The 22,635-nt window shown below is 53.9% G+C and overlaps 1 protein-coding gene and 1 non-coding gene across 2 annotated transcripts in view; one reads left to right on the top strand and one right to left on the bottom strand.

The window, feature by feature from the left end:
• The window catches only part of AGO2 (argonaute RISC catalytic component 2), a 102,633-nt gene that overhangs the window by 8,588 nt on the left and 71,410 nt on the right, over positions 1-22,635 (top strand). The gene's annotated exons all lie outside the window — the stretch shown is intronic.
• Positions 7,406-7,537, bottom strand: LOC121101770. Its single transcript, XR_005833807.1, has one exon. It is a non-coding gene; the product is annotated as a U12 minor spliceosomal RNA (small nuclear RNA).

The following is a 22,635-nucleotide window of genomic DNA, read 5'->3' as shown; positions in this document are numbered from 1 at the left end:
GAGCTCGTGTGAGGGAGATGGACAATCGGAGCAAGACCTCCTCCAGTCCGGAGCACCTGCCGGAGGGGATTGGCCGGTGAGCAGGTGGGCGGGGGACGGTGCAGGTGCCTTGAGAAGGCACGCTTGGAGCAAGAACCAGGAGAGGAGGGAGGGGTGAGGTGAGAGGGGCAGGCAGGTGCAGGCTGAGGGTGGGGAATCGGCATGGTTTGGGGTGTGTGAAGGACTTCCCGCCCGGGAGGACTGTGCAGAGGAGAGGCGTGGGCTGAGTTTTCACAAGTGATCCACGTGGCCGCTGGGTTCAGAGCAGACCGGAGAGGGTGGGTGGAGGCAGGGAGTCTGCCTGGAGGAGGTCAGTGTGCAGGGCTGAGGCTGGTCAGGTGGAAGAGGTGAAGGAGTGGGAGCGTGTGTGATGCCCCCACTGGCCCCCAGAGATCTTGCTTCACCTGGAGCCCTCTTCACTGTCCCCGCCCCTTGTTGCTCTGGGGCGGACCCCGGTCATGCCGCTTCATTCACACATCTTCAGGAGCAAGTTGTGCGAGGTAGGGGGGTCTGTCTGCCTGCCCTCCCTCCCAGCCCAGCCCCCAGTCCTCCTCCGGTGGTCCTCTAGTTACCAGTTTAGAGACGACGGTCCTCACCGTCCTGGGCGGCCCAGCTCCTCTTCAGATCTGCCCGGTGACTCTCGTGATGTGGATTTTGACAGGTGACTGAGTCAGGATCCCGCTAAGGCCCACATGGTGATCGGTTGACGTGTCTTTTCAACATCTTTTTAAAAAGTAACAGCTTTATTGATGTATACCTCGTGATCCACGCGATTCGTCATTTACAGTGTAACATTTAGCGTGTATTAGTCCACGTGCAGACTTGTGTGGCCACTCCCCCAGTGTCTGGACACTGCCCCCTCCAGAGAAACCCTGTGCCTCTGGCTGTCACTCCCCCCACCCCGTCCTCCCCAGCCCCAAGCAGCCACGTCCCGTCTGCTCATCTCTGACTTTCTCCTCCCCTCGCGCCTCGTGCTGTTTCTTGGTGGAAGCTGGCTGTGTGCTTGTGTCCTACACTGTGGACTTGGCTGGATACCTTGGTGTGGCCCGATGTGGTCCTCGGTCCTCTGCGGGTCTCCTGCAAGTTAGTGCTCGGAACCAAAGGCTCGATGGGACGCAAGTTCTGTTTTTGGGGTCTGAGGATTTGGGGCCGCCGATACTCTTCCTCGTCCTCAGGACGCAGGTCTGTGTGCTGCTCTCCTCCGCGCTGTCGCTGGTGGCCGGTGGCCGGTGGGCTCCATTGCTTCCTTAGGGTTTGACGCTGACGTTCCGGGTCTACGGTAAAACGCCCTGGTCAGCCGTTCGGTAGTGGGTGTATCTTGAAGGCAGAGGAATGTCGGGGCGCAGCCTGGAGGCAGGGCGACCTGTTGAGAAGAGAGACAGGTCTGGTCAGGCTGCTGCTGCGGGGGGAGGCCCGGAGCTCTGGAGGTGACGTGGCGCTAACGGGAACGTGATCTCAGGGAGGGGCTGCTTTGTTCTGTCGGTGGCAGGGGCCCCCTGAGGGTGGTTAGCAGGTGTGTGACAGGCCCAGCTGGGAGTCCTCTTGCACCTACAGGTGGGGAGATGCCAGATTCTTGCTGGTGGCAGGAGGAGTGGGGGAAGCCTGCACATGGGGCGGGAGGCCGGGACCCTTCCCCCGAGCTGGCCTGAGAACACGGGTGTCACTGATGACAGGGTAAGGAAGGAGCAGCCGAGGCAAGTTCTGGTTTATTAGTTATTTATTTATTTTTTAAGAAAAGATTTATGTACTTATCTTAGGCGGGGAAGGGCAGAGGGAGAGCAGGTCCGCCAGCAGAGTCCCTGCTGAGCGCGGAGCCTGACCTGGGGCTTGATCTCACCCTGAGATCATGACTGGAGCCCAGGCCTAGAGTCGGATGCTTAACCACTGAACCACGCAGGCACCCCACTTTTGTTTTATAGATGGGCTATGTTTAAGGCAATTGTAGGAAATCAGGAGAAAAATCCGTAATCTTCACTTTGCACATTTATAGCACCCAGTGTGTTTTGCCTGGTGGTCGTGTCCTTCATTAACAAATGCAAAACTGTGTTTGCTTGTGCCCTCGATCCTCTTGGTTATCTTTGGTCTGTTTCCAGTGTCCCTGTAGTGTTTTCTTATTCGTCACTAAATGTTTATTACATTTAATTTGTTTTGCTCCAGTGACTGGAAACTTGTGTGCACTTTTGAAAAATCCCACACCCAGCCCACCTTAGTGCTCTTTCTGGCTGCGGTCCTCCTTCGCCCTCGGGATTCTGTGGTCCTCAGTGGAAGTGGTCTCTCCCACCTCTGTTTGGCATGGAAGGAGGCACCATACATCGAGGGTCTGGAGGGAAGCGGACCGTGGGGGCCACTGATGAAATGACTTACTTACACAGGTAACGGATGCACATGAGAAAAGTCAAATCCTACCGTATCAAAGAGCAAACAGTGAAAAGTCTTCCTTCTCTGCCAGCCTCCCAGCCCCCCTCTCGTGAGTACGTCGGTTCTAGATGTTGGTAGGTTCAGTGGGTGCCCCACGAGTCCGTTGCACTGAGCCTGGCTCTTGGTCTGGCCAATGGAGGTGGAGCGAGGGGGAGCCGACTGCCTCCCCCTGCTTCCGTCAGTCTTGTCTGGAGCTGTGCCCTCAGGAGGTAGGCTGGAGGTGGCCAGCACTGGGTGGGAGGCATGGCGCCCAGCTTGAAGCTTTGTGGGTGTGGGAATCTGGCCTCATCCCCTCTGGGCTGTGCAGCCCGAGACCTCTCCTGAACCTGTGTTTAGCTCAGTGTCTTCCGTGTGAGAAGGGAACAGCTATCTCACCTGCCTTCCTGTGCGAGCTAGGTGCATTGACACACGTCCGTGCTCCCAGCACTGGCCTGCCGCCAGGGCCAGACCATGACCCGGGACCGAGCAGGGAGCTGTGCAGTCCCTGGGGCTGGAGTCCTCGATGACGAGCTGGTGAACCTTTCAGTCATGGAATTCTAGAGGTGAATTCAGGAGAAAATGGATGTCTTGGGTGAAAAATCTCTAGAAAATAAATGCTATGAAGTAGATAGAAAGGATGGTAAGAAATTTGGTTGTAAAGCTGTAGGAGCTCTGTGTGGCATTTTATTTTATTTTATTTTATTTTATTTTATTTTATTTTATTTTATTTTATTTATTTGTCTTTAGAAGAAAAGCAAAGAACTAGGTTGACTTTTTGAGGGATTTAAATTTCATTCCATCAGGGAATCCTCTTCCTGTAATGGCCAACGACTGAGACTCCTGGCCACCGGGAGCGTGGTGTGAGCCTGAGCCCAGGCTCCTCGGAGAAGGGCGCCCCGGTGGGTGATCCGTGCTGCTGTAGGGGCAGCGAATGGGGGGCCTTGTGGGCTGGGGGTGCCATCCTTGCAGGAACTTCAAGGATGAAGTGTAGGTTGTAGTTTGCAAGACAAGCTGTTAGGCTTTCCAGTGGTACTCAGTGTCATTCCAGTAAACGTTTATTTGAAGCGTGGTTTGTCTTTTATTTTTGCACATTTTTATTGAAATAAGGTAGTTTTAAGTCCATGTTGTAGAATGATGATTGTTAAGGAGTCTTTCAGCCATCTTTTGAATGGATGCTGTAAGAGGGTTGTTTGCCGTGTTCTGGATGCCTCCAGCCTCCCTGGCGACGGCTCTCCTCCCTCCAGTGCTCTCGGCCACTGTTGATATTATTTGTGTGGTCTTTTCCAAGTGTGTCTGTATCGTTAACAAGGGAAAAAGAAAAATATTAGATGTTTCAAAGAGGAAATTCTTTCAAAATGTCGTAGCCTTTTTTAAAAATTGAGGTGAGGGGTGCCTGGGTGGCACAGCGGTTAAGCGTCTGCCTTCGGCTCGGGGCGTGATCCCGGCATTCTGGGATCGAGCCCCACATCAGGCTCCTCTGCTATGAGCCTGCTTCTTCCTCTCCCACTCCCCCTGCCTGTGTTCCCTCTCTCGCTGGCTGTCTCTCTCTCTGTCAAATAAATAAATAAAATCTTTAAAAAAAAAATTGAGGTGAAATTCACACAACACAAGGTATTTTATTTTTTTCTTTAAGGTTTTATTTTTAAGTAACCTCTCCACCCAGAGCGGGGCTCAGACTCACAGCCCTGGGATCAGGAGCTGCACGTTCCGCCGCATGAGCCGGTCAGGCCCCACCACACGATGTCGTGGAGTGAACAGTTCGGTGGTATTCAGTACGGTCACCTCTAGCAAGGCCAGAACATTTTCATCACCCCAGAAGGAATCCCTGTACCCCTTGCCCCGGCCCCAGCCACCACCATTCTGCGTCCTGGCTCAATGAGTTGGGTAATCTCTTTTGGATTGGACTTGGATATTTTATGTAAGTGGAATCCTAAACTGTATGACCGTCTGTGTCCGGCTTTGACGGAGCACGGCGTCTTTCAGGCTCGCGGGGCCTGGGTCGCCCCCATCCCTCTTTAGGCCCAAGTGCTCCGTTGTAAGCACGGCTTACAGTTTGTTTATTTGTTCTGTTGGCGGGCGTGTGGTTGTTTCTACCTTTCCACTGTTGTGAATGCTGCTGCCATGATCGTTCGCGTGCCAGTTGGTGCGTGGAAATATGTTTTCATTTCTCTTGGACACGTACCTGGGAGTGGAATCGCGGGGTGGTACTCTGCGACCGCGGAGCTGCCGGACTGTCTTCCACGGCGGCTGCACCATTTTACATTCCCACCAAGTGTCGAAGGTTCCGGTTTCCCCACGTCCTTACCGGTACTTACAGTTATCGCTGCCTTTTAGAGAATGAAATTCTTAATGTAATAAGCCATTTTCGTGCAAAGAAAAAATTAGGTTTAAGTACGTTTTGCCCAGATCTGCTGGGTAGCTGTGAAATAGTGTCCAGTCTTCCTGCCAGGATTCAGAGTGTGTTTGGGCCTGGAGAACTAGGAGCACACAGCAAAGCTAAGTGTACTTTAATAGGGCAGGGAAGACTCCGAGAGTTCAGTACCCAGCTTCAGGCCCGTATGTCTAATGGCAAAGATGTTCACTCTTGGGAAAAAGGATGGTGTGCCAGCTATGCATTTGGCATCGTACCCGGCGTGGGGGACACAGCAGTGAATCCACACTCGGGCAGCTTCTGCCCTCTGAGCTCAGTGTCTGAGTCGTGAACACAGACATGAATCAAAGGGTCACCCACAAATCCATGGAAAAGGGCAGATGTTTTTAGTGCAGGTCAGGTGGAGAGCACGTTCCCAGAGCCAAGAGGGCATATGACAGGGAGCATGGCTTGTTGGGCCTGGGAGGGGGCTGGACAGGCCCAGGGGTGGAGGCTGCCCTGGGCGCAGTGCTCGTCATCCTGAATGCCAGCAGAAGTACCATGTGTGTTTCTAAGGGTCCCGCTGGCCACAGGTAGAGAACACATGGGAAGTGGCTCGGGGCTGACCAGCGCGGCCCATCGGGCAGGTGCTTAGGGCAGTGGGTGGAGCAAATGGGGACAGTATCTGGAGATGGCTGACTTTGGGTTGCCTGGCTGCTGCAGGGCACGAGTGGAAGTGATCAGATTTTCGTTGTTTGCAGACTTTGAGAAAAAGTTTTAAAGGGCTTGTTCATAAGGAAAAATTCAAATGTCTCTTTCTCAAAAGAGAAAATGGGAGCCCCCATGGTGATGGGCACCATCACTCCACTCACCAATTCGGTCCAGCCTTGCTCACCTCTTTCTCCCCTGCCCCCTGTCCTCCATTATTTGAAGCTTCATTTCATTGCCTTCCCAGATATTCTATTGACCATGTATCTTGACATCATTTGAGACTTGGGGGAAGTGGCTAAAGTAGTACGGAGTTCCCGTACGAGCTTCCCCCTACGGTTATCTTACGGAATCATGGGACAGTTGCCAACACCGGGAAGTTGACGTTCCTGCAGCAGTGCTGTTACCTAAGCTACAGATCTTAATCCCGCTTGGCTGTTAGTCTGAATGATGTCTGTTTTCTGGACATACCATGTCCATGTCGGGACCTCGTGCAGCCTAGAGGCCCCCACGCATTTATTGTTGCGTCTCTTGCACCCTCCAGTCTGTGACAGTCCCTTGCTTTGTCTTTTGTGACCTTGACGTGGAGCCCTTTCAACGCACCCCCGTCACGTTTTAGTATTTCCCGTTTGGACTTAGAAGCCGCTCTAGGCTCACGTATTTTTTCTACCCGGTCCATTCCGTCAGGGAGTCCTTGTTCCTTTTATTGGAGAATGGTGTAAGCAGGTAGACCGGGGCCCTGGGTGTGTGCTTGGCTGTTGGGGTGTCCTTGTGGTAGACACAGCCAGGAAATATATGTATGTGTTCTCACACATGCACACACATCTGGATTTGTCTGTCCTTCTGTCTGTATATGAAAACCCGTGAGTTCATGCTGATATTTCTGAAACCAGTCCAGTACCACAAGGTTTATTCTGCTTTCCTCTCCCCTTGTTTGTAACTTCTGTACCAGGTAGTGAGAAGTCTGCGTCTCGTTCTGCACGATATTTTGGCATATTTGGTCAGACCTAGTGCACAGAAAGTGGTTTCGGAATTGCTAACCGGTATCCGTGGGAGAAACAAATGTACGGACCAGCGGACCCATGTCTGCACACGGCTCTTTACATGTTTAGCCAAATAATGTGCGGTCAGAGCCTCGTCTTCCAGAGCCCCTCCGTTGGTTCCTCTCCCCTCTGCTCCCTTCTCTCTGACGGTCGCCGTCTGCATTGTGCCTTCAGAGCCCACCTGTGCTACATGGCGTTTCTGTTTGTCTCGTGTCCTTGCCATCGTTCTAGGGTATGAGAATTCGGTTCAGTGTCTGTGGAGGGTAATGAGTAGTCTGAGTGGAAAGCAAGATTGTTATTAGTGTTGCAGTTAAAAATCTGAAACAAAGTGAGGAGAGCCGGAACCCCCGGCCTGCCTATGGGATTGGTCTTGGTGTTGCTCGCGGACTCGCGGAGTTGCTACAAAGACTTGCTACCAAGTATGCGCCAGAGCCTGAAAAGGACTTGGTAACAGCTGCTGCCCGGTGCCAGGTGACGCCCTCTGCTACATGGAGATACTCTGTGTGCCCGGGTCAGCGATAGAGGAGGCTGGGGGGCGGCCTTCCAGGATAAGCAGCCGCGGCCCTTATCGGAGAAGGCGTGCTGGCCTCCGCACCACGCTGTGGGGGCTCCACGCACCCCGCTCCTGGTGTGGGCTGTCACCCCAGGCAGTGTGGCCTCCTGATTCCAGTTTTCCAAAAATTCTTCTCTTCATGATAAGAGGAATACATCTCATCTCAAAGCATTTAGAAGATACTGAAATAAACAAAAAAAAGTCACCCATAATAATCCTTGGGAGGAAGAGTTCATATGTGTGAGGTTATTTCCAGACGTTTTTTTCCTCTTCTCTCCCGCCCCCACCTTCTCAGCCCCATTCATGACCTTCATCCCAGTCTGCTCTTCCAGTGGGGAAGGGGGGAGGGCAGATACTGGCTCCGCTCAGAAATCCGTCTCACATTAGCAGTGAGGATCTGGGCACCACCCCAAATTGTTACTTTCCTTACTCATAAGTTTAAGAATCAGGCATTTTTTTTCTTGTCTTTATTATTTTTTTTTTGAAGACTTTATTTTTGAGTAATCTCTACACCTGTGGGCCTCGAGCTCACAGCCCTGAGCTCAAGAGTCGCACACTCTTCCGACTGAGGCAGCTGGGCGCCCCTAGACATTTTTTCTCCTTCACGTGTATTGGCAGCTGGGATTCACCTACATTGCTAATTTTATGTTGCTGCCGTTCACCTAGTATCTTGAGCATGTGGGGCGGAGGCACCCGTGTTTAAAGTGAAAAGATGATGGCCGTACGTGCAGGTCAGGTGGTGGCCCCCCACGGGACACAGGCCGTGAGCACAGGCAGCTGGGGCCTGATTCCTGACTCCGGGCCCCCTTGCTGTGCAGCACGGCTCCTGTGCCTCAGTCTTCTCTCGAGCTGGAACGGGCGTGGACATTCCTCCTGACTTGGGAGGATTCTGTGGGTTATAAATGGTCTGTGGTAGGCAGTCCTGTTAGCTGCTGGTTTCATGATCCTCCTTCCGCGTACGCCTAGCACACCCCCTTTCCTTCAGAGCACTTTTTCAGTCCCTGGGGAAGTGTTGAGGGGGTGATTTGGCGTCTGTCTCTCACTAACTAGAAGCTGCCAGAGGGCCGGACTGTGTCTCACGGCTGCACCTGCAGCACCTTGCATGGCTCCTGGTTGAGAAGATGTGGAGGCGGAGGGTGCGTGTGTGTGTGCACGTGTGTGTGTGTGCATGTGTGTGTAGGGTGGGGGAATAGACTGCTTAGTAAAACCACATAGGCACTGAGGTATAAACAGTGAATGCTAAAATGTCTTCCCTAAGGGGTTGATCACAGAAGCCCCTACAGTAAGCTGACTTCATTCATGGTGGGGGGGGGTCCATGACACCTGCTAATCTCCCGCCTTGTGGGTGCCCTACCCCAAGGCTGACCGTAGAGAGGAATGGTGCTGTCCCTGGGTTCACATCCTGGCTTCTCTCATCACATTGGCTATCGGTGAGGAAACATTTATGAAGTGGGGATAATGAAAGTACCAATTTTTGTTATTATAGTGAATAACTATTAATATAAAATTACATATCCTGGAATTATCAGCATAATTAATATGGTATATTTTATATATAATATAGAGACATTTAGTTATAACAGATAACTTGATATGTTTGTTTATCTTAATTATTGATCATCATGATTAATTATGTAGTATAATTAATTGTTCTGATTATCATAATTAACAGTTATTACTGTGAAAGCAAAATAGGTTACTACATGGAAAATGCCTCCTGGTGCCTAGCATGTGCTCAGTGCATATTACTTATTATAAGAGCGATTATTTTCGTGGGTAGGAGAAATGATGCAGCTCCTTTGGGGGGGGAAGTATGCGCTTCTTGGGGAATTTGGAAATCACGCTGCACGGTAAGTTTGTGCGGGTTGTGTGTTGCCTGGGGCTGGTGAGGGCTGCCTAAAGCGGGGTGCTGGTATGGCAGGTGGTGGGGTTACTCGGGGAGCTTTCGCTCTGGCCTGGATGATGGGCTGTAGAAATTGTGCCGAGCCGGGCTGCGGGGTGCCTGTGCAGGGATGTGGATGACTCGGTGCTGGTGCTGTAGAGCCCCCCAAAGACCCCGCACTGAGCCCCGCAGGACAGCGCGCCTGTCCGTCCACAGAATTTTCCATCGTGCTCCTGAAAGGCACATCTCCCAGCTGAGCTGCCTGGATTAGAGATGGCAGAACGACACAGATGAGTGTGGCACGTGTTTCTCGTAAAACGCCCTTCTTTGAATGGGAACAGATTTTTCTGATTCTTCTAAGTGACTCTTCCCGTATTTGGCCCTGGTTGTTTGTTTGGACACCGTCAAAGTTGTTTTCTAAACAAAGCCCCAGAAGAAACAAAGCAGACACGTTAGCGCTGTAACTCAATAGTGTGTCTTAATTGGAAGCAGGCCTCGGTGTGGATGGGATCTGGGGTGCAGGGAAGGGGGACATCTCTGCCCGTAACAAAGGAGAGACCTGGAAATGGACACTTGCAGGAGGCTTGTCTAGATTTTAAAAACAAAACAACCTCCAGAACCACCCTGAACATGTTTAAACTTCATTTAACCTGTGTTTCTCGCACGTGCCCCCTGCCCCTGAACTTGCTGCAGTCCACAGAGTGATTTCTGACCTGATGTGCTGTCCTTCTGTTCCTACAGCATCAGCTATTGATCAGGTAGTCGAGAGGTTCCCTTTTCATTTTGGTACTTTGGCTTTGAGTTCGAGCTGCTGCTGCTCAGATGGTGTTTTGGTGTCACGGAAGCTGTGCTGTGTGCTAGGCAGACACCGCTGGCACCTTGTGGGCCCGGGGACTGAGAGCAGGTGCAGACAGCTGGTGGCAGCTGACCCCTGGCCGACTGCTCCTGGGCCATGAGGACCGGAAGCCTGCACAGTGCCCTGTCACCATCCACTTCACTACTTACTTTAAGAATGTCTGTTTTAAATGCTTGTATTTGACAAATCAGTGCCTTTAGCCTTAGCCTGGGAGTGCTATTTACAGCCTGATTACAGGACTGAGGCGAGTTCATAGTGGAAGTGTGCGGAAGGTGGTGAATAGGTACGTGGCAGGGACCCACAGGGATGGCCGCAGGCCTGTGTGTGATGAAGATGGGAAGGAGAATCACACAACGTGCAGTTGGAGGCTCCGGAAGTGACGTGAGCTGCAGAGTGAAGTTGTCGGGGGTGAGGGAGGAAGTCGGGTCAGTAACAGCAGCTCACGTGGCTGTCCTGCCTGCTGTGCACCTGCTTTAGCTGTGTCGACACATCCCAGTTCGTGCTGCAGGTTAGGCAACTGAGGCACATGGAGGCGCAGGGCCGAGAGCAAGATGTGTCGGAGCCCATACGTGGAGCTGGGCAGCTGCCTGCCCGTTCCAGGACCTTGACCCCATGGGTGTCATGGGGACAGGCCAGTGCACCTGCCCCAGGGGTCGAACACACAAGGAGAGTAGCTTGCGTTGCTTTGCCATAATTATGCAAATGTAGAGGACCCTTCAAGAGAACTCTGTGGTAGCATAACCTTCACCAAGGAATAAAGGAAAACATCGACTTGGAATGACTGGGTTTGGATTTTCCAGTGTTTTAATTAAAGAGTAGTCAGTTGAAATTTTTTAAAGAATGCTCTTTTGAATTAATGAATACTGGTTTGAGTTTTACCCCTGTTGCTTTTTATTTATTTATTTTTTTTTTCACCATGGATCTGTGATGCCCTCTGGTATGCTTCGTGAGGCTGGCCCTGCAGAGCTCTGAGCACTGTGGGGGAATTTCCGTAACCACCCTTTGTTAATATCTCAGGCGTTTTCTGGAGCTACCTCTGCCACTGAATTCTGACAGTACTTCCATATGCTTTTCTTTTTTTAAGATTTTATTTATTTGAGAGAGAGCATGAGCAGGGGGAGTGGCAGAGGAAGAGGGAGAAGCAGATTCCCCACCGAGCAGAGAGTGGGGCAGGGGACTCGATCCCAGGACCCTGAGATCATGACCTGCGGCGAAAGGAGACGCTCAACAGACTAAGCCCCCAGGCGCCCCTTCTTTACGCTTTTCTGAAGGATGTTGACCAGAATTGGGTAACAGGATGAAAGGCCTTTTTGAAGCACAGCTTCGGGACCCCGAGATGGTCTCCCCCTCTGTTTACATGGGAACAAAAAGGGCTACACTGTTTGTGAGCCGTGAGCACCGTGAGCCATGGTGGCTGTTTGGGGCGCCCCTGGTCTGTGCTGTATGTTGCTCACTGTGGTTGGTGCACTGACCTTCACTTAGCCCGTGTCGTCGAGCGCATCTGCACGTCCAGACCCGGTTCCGTGGTGGGCCGGCGGCATTGCTGTCTGTGTGTGCAGTTGGCACGTTAGTGCCCCTGAATTGGGTGGCGGGTGGTTTTACGATTGAGCTGTAAAATGGGAAGAGGAAGGCAGACTTTCTGGCATTTCCAAAAGTGTGCAGGTGATTTCCTCTCTCCTCTTGCTGGATCACCGCCGGCCGAGCCCCCGGGGCTGGTGAGGACCGGTCATCAGGCCTGTAATCCTCCAGCTTAGCTGGGCGGGAAAGCTGTTTGCTCAACTCTTTTCCCTCGTGAAATTTTATGTATTTGGTGAAGTGAATGATGTTTGCTGCTTTTGAGTTGAGCACTTGATAAATAGTTGTTTAAACTGAAGTAACTGAATAAACTTGAAGGTAATGTGATGATCTGCCAAAGCGTCTCCCCTCCCCCTCCCCAAAGCATCAGAACTGTGCGCCGGTCCCTATGACAGGACTCCCAGAGTTCAGTGTTCACACAGACAGCTACTCGCCCCCCTCTCCGTTCTGGGTGGTTTCTGTTGGTGGAGAATATAACCCAGTGAACCCGAAGACCTTTGTAAATTAACTTCATGCCCTGAGGTGTCCGTGGATCCTTTCGCTTGCTCCGGGACAAGCATGGACTGGTTCCACGTGTATTAATGATTAACTCTGTGTTTGTTCTCTTGACACTTTCTATGGTTGGCAGTTTCCTAGAGAGAGGGGACTGACTGACTGGTGCAGTCTGTCCTCCTCCCCGCGGGTGTCAGTGAGACGCCGCACGGGGGTGAGCGCGTCTCCGAGCCCTGCTGGCTGGGTCGCGGCAAACCAGCCACCCACCAGCTGACCCGTGTGGTTGCTGTTGCTGCCGTCGGACGGAGACCGGACCGCACACGTCGGCAGCCCCTCAGCGGTTCGGGTTTTCGGCGTGCCCCCGAGAGCTGCGGCTGCTGCCGTCTTGCCCAGAGAGACCCAAGGCAGAGCCCCTGTGTTCTCAGAAAATAGTCTGGATGACGGTCCACACTGCAGAATGGGACGTTCAGACCGTGGTTCTGAAAGCTTTCTGCAGCAGGACCTCTGTGTGGTCTCAGATGATCAAGGACCCCAAAGACCCTTTGTTTATGTGGGTTCTGTCTATTAATGTTCATTGTATTAGAAGTGAAAACCAAGGAGTCTAAAAAATAATGGGCCATAAAGACAATGAAAAATCCGATGTGTATTAATAGATAGTATTTTTATGAAAGATAATTTTTTAAAACAAAAAAGATGTAGTGAAAAGAGCGATATGTTTCACACTTCTTATAAATCTCCTTAAGATTTGGCCAAAAACAAGCAGCAGTTGGCCTCCACATTGAGTCTACTGGAATTTGTTGTTTTTGGTGAAGTATAAGAGAAAAAATCTGACCCCACACAGATGTGTAGCTGAAAGGGAGGAATATGTTCGTAGCCTTTTCAGATAATCGTGGATCTGATTCTTTGCTACCACACGCCAGAACTCGACCGGTAGTAGTTCGTTCCTTTGAGAGAGAGAGAGAAAGTATGAGCAAGGTGGGGGGCGGGGGGGTGGTGGGAGCAGACTCCCCACTGAGCACAGAGCCTGACAAGGGGTTTGCTCTCACGACCAGAGCCGAAATCCAGAGTTGGACGCTCGGCCCACTGCAGCAGCCAGGCGACCCTCGACCAGGCGTGCCTTCGTGGAAGCTGGTTGCGGTGCGGGGACTGAAGCCACGTGGGACGCAGAGTGGCCCCGAGCTTAGCGGGGTGCGATCCGGGGGTCACGCGGCCTCACTGGGCAGTCTCGCTTTCCTGTGTTGGCGGGTTTTCCAAACGCTGGCTGTGTCACTGCACACACACACGCATGCCGCCCCCGGAGGTCCCCGTGCAGCATAGCCGAAGTCTCTCAGGATCTGGAATCTTGAAGCGCGCGATGGTGACGACAGGTTTCCCACGGTTCGAATTTTCTCGTTCAGGCTTGAGTTGCGTCATTGCCTCAGACCCGGGCGGCTGATCTCGGGAGCGCAGGGCCCCTTGGTTCGGCGTCGAGGACGTCTGTCCGCCGCCCAAGCCGTCGTCCCTGGGACAGGAAGCTCCGCTCCCGGCCTGACGCCCTCGCCGCAACCTTTCCTCCATACGGCGAGACGGCCGAGGCTGAAGAGTCCGTGTGTCACAGAGCGGCTGCTGTGCGTCGCTTCACCCGGAGCGCGAGTGGGTCGCTGGCTCCCCCGCCGACGGCGGCCGCATGTTCCCGGGTGAGCCGCTCCCCGGTCAGCGCCCGCACCCGCCGTCTCCGCTCCTGAGCGTCCGTGTGTGGAGCGTGTTACGCGTTATGCCAGAAATGCTTCTGACCTTGGGAACCCCCCTCGCGGCTCCGGGGACCCCCGGAATTCCTGGGCCGCCCCGAGAATCGCTGAGTCAGGAGGATCCTGAATTCTGCTCTCCCTCCCTCTGCGGCGCGGTCCGTGTGCAGCGCCGGCGGCAGAGGCTGTGAGAGTCCAGGGAGTTGAGCTGCGTCCGGCCTCACAAACGTGCTGTAGTAAACGTGCCCGAGGAGGGGGCCGGGTTTGTCGTGGGGGTTCCCGTGTGTGCGGCCGGCCGGTCTCGCTGCGACAGCTCGGGGGGCTGGGGGCTGCGCCCGCGTCTGCCAGGTCTCGGAGGCGCGCTCCTCGGAGCCGGTGTGGGGGGCGGGTGGGAGGAGGGCTCCCCGCCCCGGCTGCGGAAGGAAGTGGGGCCCATTGGGCTGGGGGTGTTTTGGGCTGTTGGCGGAGGAGCTGGGCTCCCCTCGGGTCACAGAGTCTTCTTTTTGGAAAGAGGCAGCTTCACGGAGTGGTGTCTTTGGTTCGGTGAATTCTGTTGGTGCTTTCTGTGGGAGTGTCTGTAGAACTGCTCCGTGGAGGGATCTTCCGTCTTTACCCGGGGACGCAGGCGGGTGTTCCTCGCTCTCTCGGGGCACCTGGAGTTGGGGCTTCACCTGAGGAAGGCTCGCAGTCCGGAAGTGGCTTCCGTTCCGGGCTAGAACCCAGAATGCGTTTAGAACAGTTTTGTGGGACGTGGGAGGAAGACCCCCCCCCTCCCTGCCCCTCCCCTGCTGGTTCTTGTGGCCGCCGTATGTAGACGTAGAGTGTCCTGTCCCTTTCTCCCAGGGCACGGCCGGAAGCCCACTCGGGGTTAGTTGGCGGGTGTGCCCGCATAAGGCTTGGTCTCGGTGGCTGCAGTTCAGGACGGTGGGTATGTGCTTTTGCTAGTAGCTTCTGACCTGCTCTAGAAAAAGATGAGTGAGTGGTGTGACCCACATAGAGGGAAGCGTTCTAACTGATTCTCAACCAGTAGGCATTCACCTCGAGTGTTTGAAAACCGTCGGAAAAGAGCTTGCTGACTGATCTGCTGCCTTGTCGTAGCCCCGGCCCCGGGACAGGCCCGAAACCTTGCCAGGACTTGTCTGCTGCCAGGACTAGGGCAGGGCCCTCGCCTCACCGCCCCTCGTGCTTCTGACCTGTGTCTCCGTAGTCTGTTACCGCGCCTTCCTTTCTCAAAGTTGGAACACCTGCTGTGTGCTGAGCCCTGTGCTAGATGCCGGCGAGAGGCCGACACACACAGTGGGTTCTTGTTCTCAGGGAGCTTGTGCCCTGGGTGGGGGTCAGACAACTAGGGGACAGGTACGTAGTGCGTCCGGTGCAAGGAGTCCATCGTTAGGGTGCTCAGGGAGGTGTTGTTGGACAGTAGAGCCAGCAGGAACAACACCTGTGTGCCGGGTGGGGTGGAGGGCACAGGGCAGGTAAAGCACCCCAAGCCTCGTGTGGCCGGAGCTGCGGCCGGAGGGCAGAGGTGGTGGACAGGGGCCACGGTGCCCTGCTGTGGTCACTCTGCCTCCTCGGCCCGTTGCAGAGGCTGCCAGCTATTTATAGAACATGCTGGAAGCCCCTGGAGCCTGGCATCACGACCCAGTATGACCTCACCAGGCTCACGCCAGCCTCTCCGGCTTCTGCCCTCGTGCCCTTGGTGCCTCTGCTCATGCTACCCTGGAATCCCCTGGTCGTGGTGCCCGTCCTGCCCACCCATTTCCTGCTGCTGGAAATTCCTTCTTTCCAGGATCTGCTCAAAGGGGGTTTCTCATGAAGCCTTGCCAAACAGCTAAGTGAGAATGCCTTGGTCTTTTGTCCAGTCAGAAGCTTATCTCATTGCTCCAGAACAGCCTGATTCCACCTCTCTGACCCCTGCACTGCTGTAGCCCACGGTCAGCATTCATGGAGCCAGCCAGCAGTGGCTGGGGTCCCTGGGAGGTGATGTCAACAGGTCCCACCCCGGTGGGCATAGAGAGAAGTCACAGTACAGTGAGAAGGAGGAGCACTGGATACCGTGGACCGACAGACGGACAGATGGACAGATGAGGTCTTCGTGGTCTCTTCCTCTGCTCAGCTGTGCTAGTCCTGCATGGGAGGACTCTCCCTGAGGTCACTTGGACTGCCCATGGGACCATTTGGAGCACTCTGCTCTGTGACCCAGCAGATGACCCTAGTATCACTCTTTGGAGTGACTGGAAAGTACTAAACCTACAGAAAAGTCCGTCCCTTATTGCTCTCATCTGGCTCCCTTAGCATGTAGGACTTCTGGGTGTTTCAGGGATGGTAGATCAGTGGACCCAAACCACAGACGCTCTGCCGGCCGAGCAGGGGACTCAGTGGTTTTCCTGGAGCCCCGTGGCCACGAGCGAGCATCTCTCGGCGAGGTTGCCACACGACGCCTGCCGTGACCTTGCCTCAGCCCACGACTGCTCCTTGGGGTTTCGGCGAGTGCTGTCTGCTTGGGCGCTCCGCTGTGTCCCTGCCTGCGGGCAGCCTGCTGGGCCTGCGGAGCCGCAGGAGGAGGGCCCAGAGACTCTGTCGGGGAGTCCTCTGGTGCTTGGGAAGAAGAGTGCAGGCCGCGGGGGCTGGTTGTGCAGGACTGGGGTTCCGACCCTGAAACGTGGCGGGAACACCCAGAGTGTGTGCTGAGGGGCATACAGGAAGCCTGTTAACGGAGGGAGAGAACAGGCCAGAATCCACGTTCGGAAGCTTAGCCTGCCTTTTATAACAGCTTTATTTTTTCAAGACACAGCCCACAAAGCCCAGGTGACCACTGTGTTTTGTGTGTTATGGTTAAAGATGAGAAGGATGTTCGTGCTGATAACGCAGTCGGGCGGGCGTGCTCCCTGCCGCGCCCCGCGCAGCAAGGCGCCGGTTCTGTCCCGGGGCGTGGGGCGCTCGGTGCTGAGAGCGCACGGTGATTAAACACTAGCCACAGGCACGTGACGTACGTGTGACCTACAGTTCACCGTTGGACAGCGTGCCAGTAGCGCCTTAAGAACATTCACAGTGTTTGTGAGCCCCGAACTGTCACCCCCCACACCGAGGGGGGTGCCTCTCTCTTCTCTGCTCGCCCAGCTGCTGACAACTGCTAATCTTTCTGTCTCAGTGTAGTTGCCCATTCTGGACGTTTCATGCAAAGAGAGTTGTACAGATGTGGACTCTGTGCCTCTGCCGTCACCTGAGAGTACCTTCCAAGTTCATCGGTGTCGTAGCAGGTTATTAGGACTTCATTCCTTTTAACGGCCGAAGAATATTCCATCGCGTGGATATACCACATTCTGTTTTATCCATTCGTTTGACAAGACATTTGGGGTTGTTTCCAATTATTGTATTTTTAAATTATAACATTCTTAATTTTCTGTGCCTTGAAGCATTTCCAAAATTATAAATGTGTGTGACAATTTTATCAGGGGATATACAGGGCAGTTTTTCTGTTTTTTCACGCTGTGCTGGAGGCATCAGCTGTTGAACAGTGTTCCAGTTGTCCCACGTTTGCTTTGCGGGAAGGGAGCGCAGTGGGTGGGACCCCCCTCGTGTTGGAAGCGGTCTGCTGAGGGATCTCACTGAGCCCCCGTCTAGAGTTAGAATCTGTCTGCTTCCTTTAGGCAAATCAGAAATGTAGTTGATGTTTGGAGGGACATTGTGCATTGATGGCTTTTCTCTGTGTATGTGATTATGGGAAAATCTTGCCATATTTTTACTAGTAAGCCTGCCTGACTTGTAAATTTCTTACCGTGAACATAACAATTTATAATAATAAAAAAAGGACCTTCTGCGTAATTTGTCATATTGGCCATATTTCGTATATCTGCAGACTTGAAGGCAGGGAGTATTAATAGCAGAGTGGGGCAAGCAGTTATTTTTGACACCGCTTACCCCCACAGGAGTTCATTGGCCTGTCCCTTTACTGATGTCCTCAGCGAGCCTGGCAGCTTCCCCTGCACGAGAGCCACGAGGTTCCCATTCTCGCTTTGCTCTCGGGCCGCCGTGGAGGCCTCTGGGCAGGCTCGTCGCTTTCCCCCGTTGCTTGCAAGGCCCCTTTCATTCGACTTCCTCAGCCCCATTTGTCGTCACTCGTGTTCCTGTTCAAGTCTGCAGTCTGGGGGGAGATGGCCGGAGGAGGTGTTCGCTGGGCCCTGGCTCCTCGTGCCACGGTGGGGGGCAAAGCTGGCCAGGCACATTCTGAGCAGCCCGAAGCCCTGGGGATAGCCCCAGCCCTCCCCACCCCCCAGAAGATGCACGCGTGCTCATCCACACCGCCTGGTGCCCCCCCCCGCCCCACCCTGGGAACAGCCCGGGCAGGCGTCCCGTCCTAGCCGCCCTGAGCACCGGCCCCGATGCCGTTACGTCTTTGAGACTTTCTGCGGTACTTCTCACTTCCTCACGTGTGCAAGCCGACAGTCTGATGGTCTCCAAAGCATTCTTCCCTCGGCCTCAACCAGGGTTACCACGTGGCCAGTTTATTTCCTTACGGGAACAATTTGAAGGAAATCCTGCACGTGGTCATTTATCCACACGTACTCAGTGTGGTCCCTAACAAATGAGGACACTGGAGACGTGCAATCAAGGACGGGGACGCCCGAGAAGTGGTGTGTTTGCACTAGTGTCTGTACTCACAGTCAGCCGTGGTTGCTCGTGTAACTGGCGTCTCTGCGGAGGTTAACTCCTAGCGAGGAGCTGCCCACGGGGCTGTGCGCTTCTGACTTTCCCCAGTGCAGAGCAAGCGTCGGTCGCTCCGGTGGATTTAGGGACACACGTCTTCCCTGCATCCTCTACTTTCGCCCCCACACTGGAGCTCCTGACGGCCTCTGCTCTGGGCCTGCCGGGTGTGCGTCTGCGCTGCTGTGGGCTGGCGGGGCCGGGGCTCCCTTGGTGCCGCTCCACGCTGTCTCCTCCCGCCAGGGCAGGAATCCTGCAGTTCTTCTGAAAGCCCCAAGCCGTCACAGGTACCTCGCTCCTGCTCGTTGGCCAGGGCAGGCAGGTGGATAGTGGGCTGATTCCAGGAGCGAGCTCCTCACGGGGAGCCTGTGAAAGCTACAGCGTACACGAATGTCCCTGTGTTCAGGGGAAGAAGCCACGTGCACGGTCTGTGTATGTGAGACGCCAGAGTGAGTAAATCCACGGAGACAGGAAAGCAGATCAGGGGTTGCCAGGGGCTGAGGGTAGGAGGGAATGGGAAGTGTGTGGTTTCTCTTTGGGGCGGTGAAAATGTCCTGGAGCCAGACAGTGGTGATGGCCGCACAACATCCTGAAGCCACTGAATTGTCCAGTGTAAAAATGGTTAAGGTGGTCCGTTTTATGTTATGTGACGTCTAATACGATTTCAGAAAACTGACCCTGGGTCATTTTATGCATATTCCTGAGTCCAGATTTCCAAGCTCTGCTTTGAGCTTGAAGGTACCAGCATACTTCACGTTAAGGTGTGCATTCTTTTTTTTTTTTTTTAAAGATTTTATTTATTTTTTCGACAGAGATAGAGACAGCCAGCGAGAGAGGGAACACAAGCAGGGGGAGTGGGAGAGGAAGAAGCAGGCTCATAGCAGAGGAGCCCGATGTGGGGCTCGATTCCATAACGCCAGGATCACGCCCTGAGCCGAAGGCAGACGCTTAACCGCTGTGCCACCCAGGCGCCCCAAGGTGTGCATTCTTGATTGGCTCATGACCAACCAAAATGACACCAGGATCCCACCTTATGCTAAATGGGGTCCACCAGGGCACAGGCAACCTGGTCTCTAGTCTTCACCAGCTGCAGAGGGCACCCGGGAAAGCGGCCCCTTCCCCTGCCTCACAGGTATCAGACGAAGCAAGGTCCAGCTAGTGGCTGGAGCCCGACGTGGGTGGGAAATGCCGTAATTGTGTCATTTAAAGATGGCGGTGCCCTGCATCTGGCACAGTCCATCAGCTAAGATATGTGCAAGTACCACTGATTTCTTGTCAGTGTTGAAGAACACAGAGCACGTTTCTATTTAAGTTGTGGGCTTGTATCTCTTATGGAGGAATTGATTAAAGAGGCCCAACAGTCCTGGGGATTTTATCTGCTGGATTTTCAACAAATTTACTCCTAATTAATTATTCTGACCCAAAAAAATACTGTACCTCTACAGGATGCCGGTGTTCAGGAGTGACATTTCAAATATCTGGCCGCACCAATTGAGAGAGTTTTCTGTGTCTGTCGTTTGGCAAATTTACTTTTAAGTATCCCCGCAGGGAGTTGTACTCCTTCCAAGTGAGGGGATTACAGTCGAATTAGCGCTCCCTGGAATTGGATTGAGCCACGGGTCTCTGAGGCAGGAGCCTTGCTAACGCATGCAGGGAAATTTGACTCGAAACAAAGCTAAAGCTTATGTTACTTAGTCTTTTCAGATGCTTTTCTTGGGATAAGGAACATTCTGGGATTTGTTTTTTTGGTAATAGCACCACGATATTTATTATTGAATGTGTGCCTTGTTTTGTTAACATTAAAATAACACTACAGGGGCGCCTGGGTGGCACAGCGGTTAAGCGTCTGCCTTCGGCTCAGGGCGTGATCCCGGCGTTATGGGATCGAGACCCACATCAGGCTCCTCCGCTATGAGCCTGCTTCTTCCTCTCCCACTCCCCCTGCTTGTGTTCCCTCTCTCGCTGGCTGTCTCTATCCTGTCGAATAAATAAATAAAATCTTTAAAAAAAAAAAATAACACTACTTTACACAAAATACAGGGATTGTAATTGAAAATACACATGGGAGTATTCTTACACTGAAGTCTGAGTTGAAACGCTTGATTGCTAAGTATATTGCTGAGGAGAGGAAATATTTTTGTTTTCCTTTGTTGGTGGCAGCGTTGCAGACATGACCCTGCAGGGACCCAGGCTGGGAGTATTTTGATGTGTAACAAGAATCCATGTTTATCACAAAAAACATATAAACAGCAGCTGAAGTTTTCCCTTCCTAATATTGACTTTTTAACAAAACTCTCTTACTCTCTTTTTTTTTTTTAAAGATTTTATTTATTTATGTGACAGAGAGACAGCCAGCGAGAGAGGGAACACAGCAGGCGAGTGAGAGAGGAAGAAGCAGGCTCCTAGCGGAGGAGCCCGATGTGGGACTCGATCCCGGAACGCCGGGATCACGCCCTGAGCCGAAGGCAGACGCTTTAACGATGCGCTACCCAGGCGCCCCAAAACTCTCTTACTCTCTTTTAAAAAAAAAAGTGCGGCAGGGGCGCCTGGGTGGCACAGCGGTTAAGCATCTGCCTTTGGCTCGGGGCGTGATCCCGGTATTCTGGGATCGAGCCCCACATCAGGCTCTTCTGCTATGCGCCTGCTTCTTCCTCTCCCACTCCCCCTGCTTGTGTTCCCTCTCTCGCTGGCTGTCTCTCTCTCTGTCGAATAAATAAATAAAAATCTTTAAAAAAAAACAAAAAAACAAAAAACGAGTGCGGCACCTGAGTGGCTCAGTTGGTGAAGCGTCTGCCTTCGGCTCAGGTCCTGATCTCAGGGTCCTGGGATGGAGCCCCAGGGCAGGCTCCCTGCTCAGCTGTCTTTCCTCTCAGCTCCTGCACGTGCTTTCTCTCTCTCAAATAAATAAAATCTTTTAAAAAAAACAAGAGGGGAGACTCTCCTGTGTTCATTGCAGAAAACAGTGGCTATAGAGGGTCCGAATCGTTGGGGTGCACGAAGCCCCTGAGAAGTTTCTGCGTGTCCATGGCGTCTCCCGGGGTGTGCGGGCCACTGAGCGCAGTGTCACCCTGGGGCTCAACATACGGGCCCTACCCGGGCCCAGGGCAGCCTGGCGGCCACAGGCCCATTTGCCGCAGGGGAACGGAGGGTGGGGGCAGAGAGGACCCGGGAGTCTGGCCACCTACCTCTTGCGGGTGCCGCCGCCAGGGCCGCGGAGACGGGCAGAGCCAGAGGTGGTGGCGGGGCCATGCGATGCGCGCAGGACAAGGAGGTCTCTCCGAGAAGGTGGCACTTGAACACAGACCTGGGAGTGAGCGAGCGAGCGGGCCTTGGGGCGTGTGAAGGAAGCGAGTCTGGGGGGAGAAAGGCCCAGGCAGAAGCAGCGGGGGGCAAGGGGAGAGCAGGAGGTGGGGGAGGCCAAGCTGGGGCCCCCGCCGCTCCTCCGGACAAGGATGCCTCGGGTGGGTTTGAGCAGAGTTTGCCCTCCAGCCCTTGGCTACTGTGTAGACGAGGGGGGAGTGGGGGGGCAGTTAGGGATCTTGGAGTCACCCCCCCTCCTGGAGGTTCGGACCTGTGTGCTCACGGTGGAGAGGGGGAAGCCGATGGATTCTAGGTCCATGGTACAGTGTCTTAAAGGTAGAGGCCAGAAGATTTAGACATGGGCCAGACGTGAGGGAAAGAGGGGGGACAACACTGTGGCCCTGAGCAGTGGCCTCGTGATTGAGATGAAGACACCATGTGTGCGTGTGAGAGAGAGAGAGAGAGAGGGAGGTAATGCAGGGTCTTGGTGACTCTGTCAGGTGGGTTTGGAGGAGTCGGGGGGTCTGCCTGGTTTGGGGAGGGGCAGAGAGAATGGGAGGATAGGATGCGGAACCGCCTAGTGTGGCCAGCTCGGATCACAAGAGAGGGAGGGCAGGGGAGTAGGTGTGAGCGAGGGCAGTCGTGGCAGCAGGTCCGACGGAGTTGATCTGGGACATGTAGTCTGTGGTGTCTACTGGACCTCCAGCTGGCGGGCAGCAGGAGGGTCCCCGGGGCGTGGGGACAAGAGAGGCATCCAGTGGTCAGGATGTAGAGAGTGCTAGAAGCCATGTGAGATCACCAGGGACCTGCTGTGGATGGTGGGTGGGTGGGGCAGGGGTAGCAAGCGGGGTCCAGGACTAAGAGGCAAGAAGGCAGGAGGAACCAGCCGGACCACGGAGGAGAAGCAGCTGCAGGCAGCCGGCCCTGGACAGAGAAGGAGTGACCCACTTACTGTCAGGGGCTGCGGCTGGCACGGGTGGGTGCGGGGTTGACCATGTGATGTGGCGACCTT

Source organism: Ursus maritimus, unplaced genomic scaffold, assembly GCF_017311325.1.
Source record: "Ursus maritimus isolate PB19 unplaced genomic scaffold, ASM1731132v1 scaffold_9, whole genome shotgun sequence".
NCBI lineage: Eukaryota > Metazoa > Chordata > Mammalia > Carnivora > Ursidae > Ursus > Ursus maritimus.
This window is presented reverse-complemented; position numbering and strand designations above follow the sequence as displayed.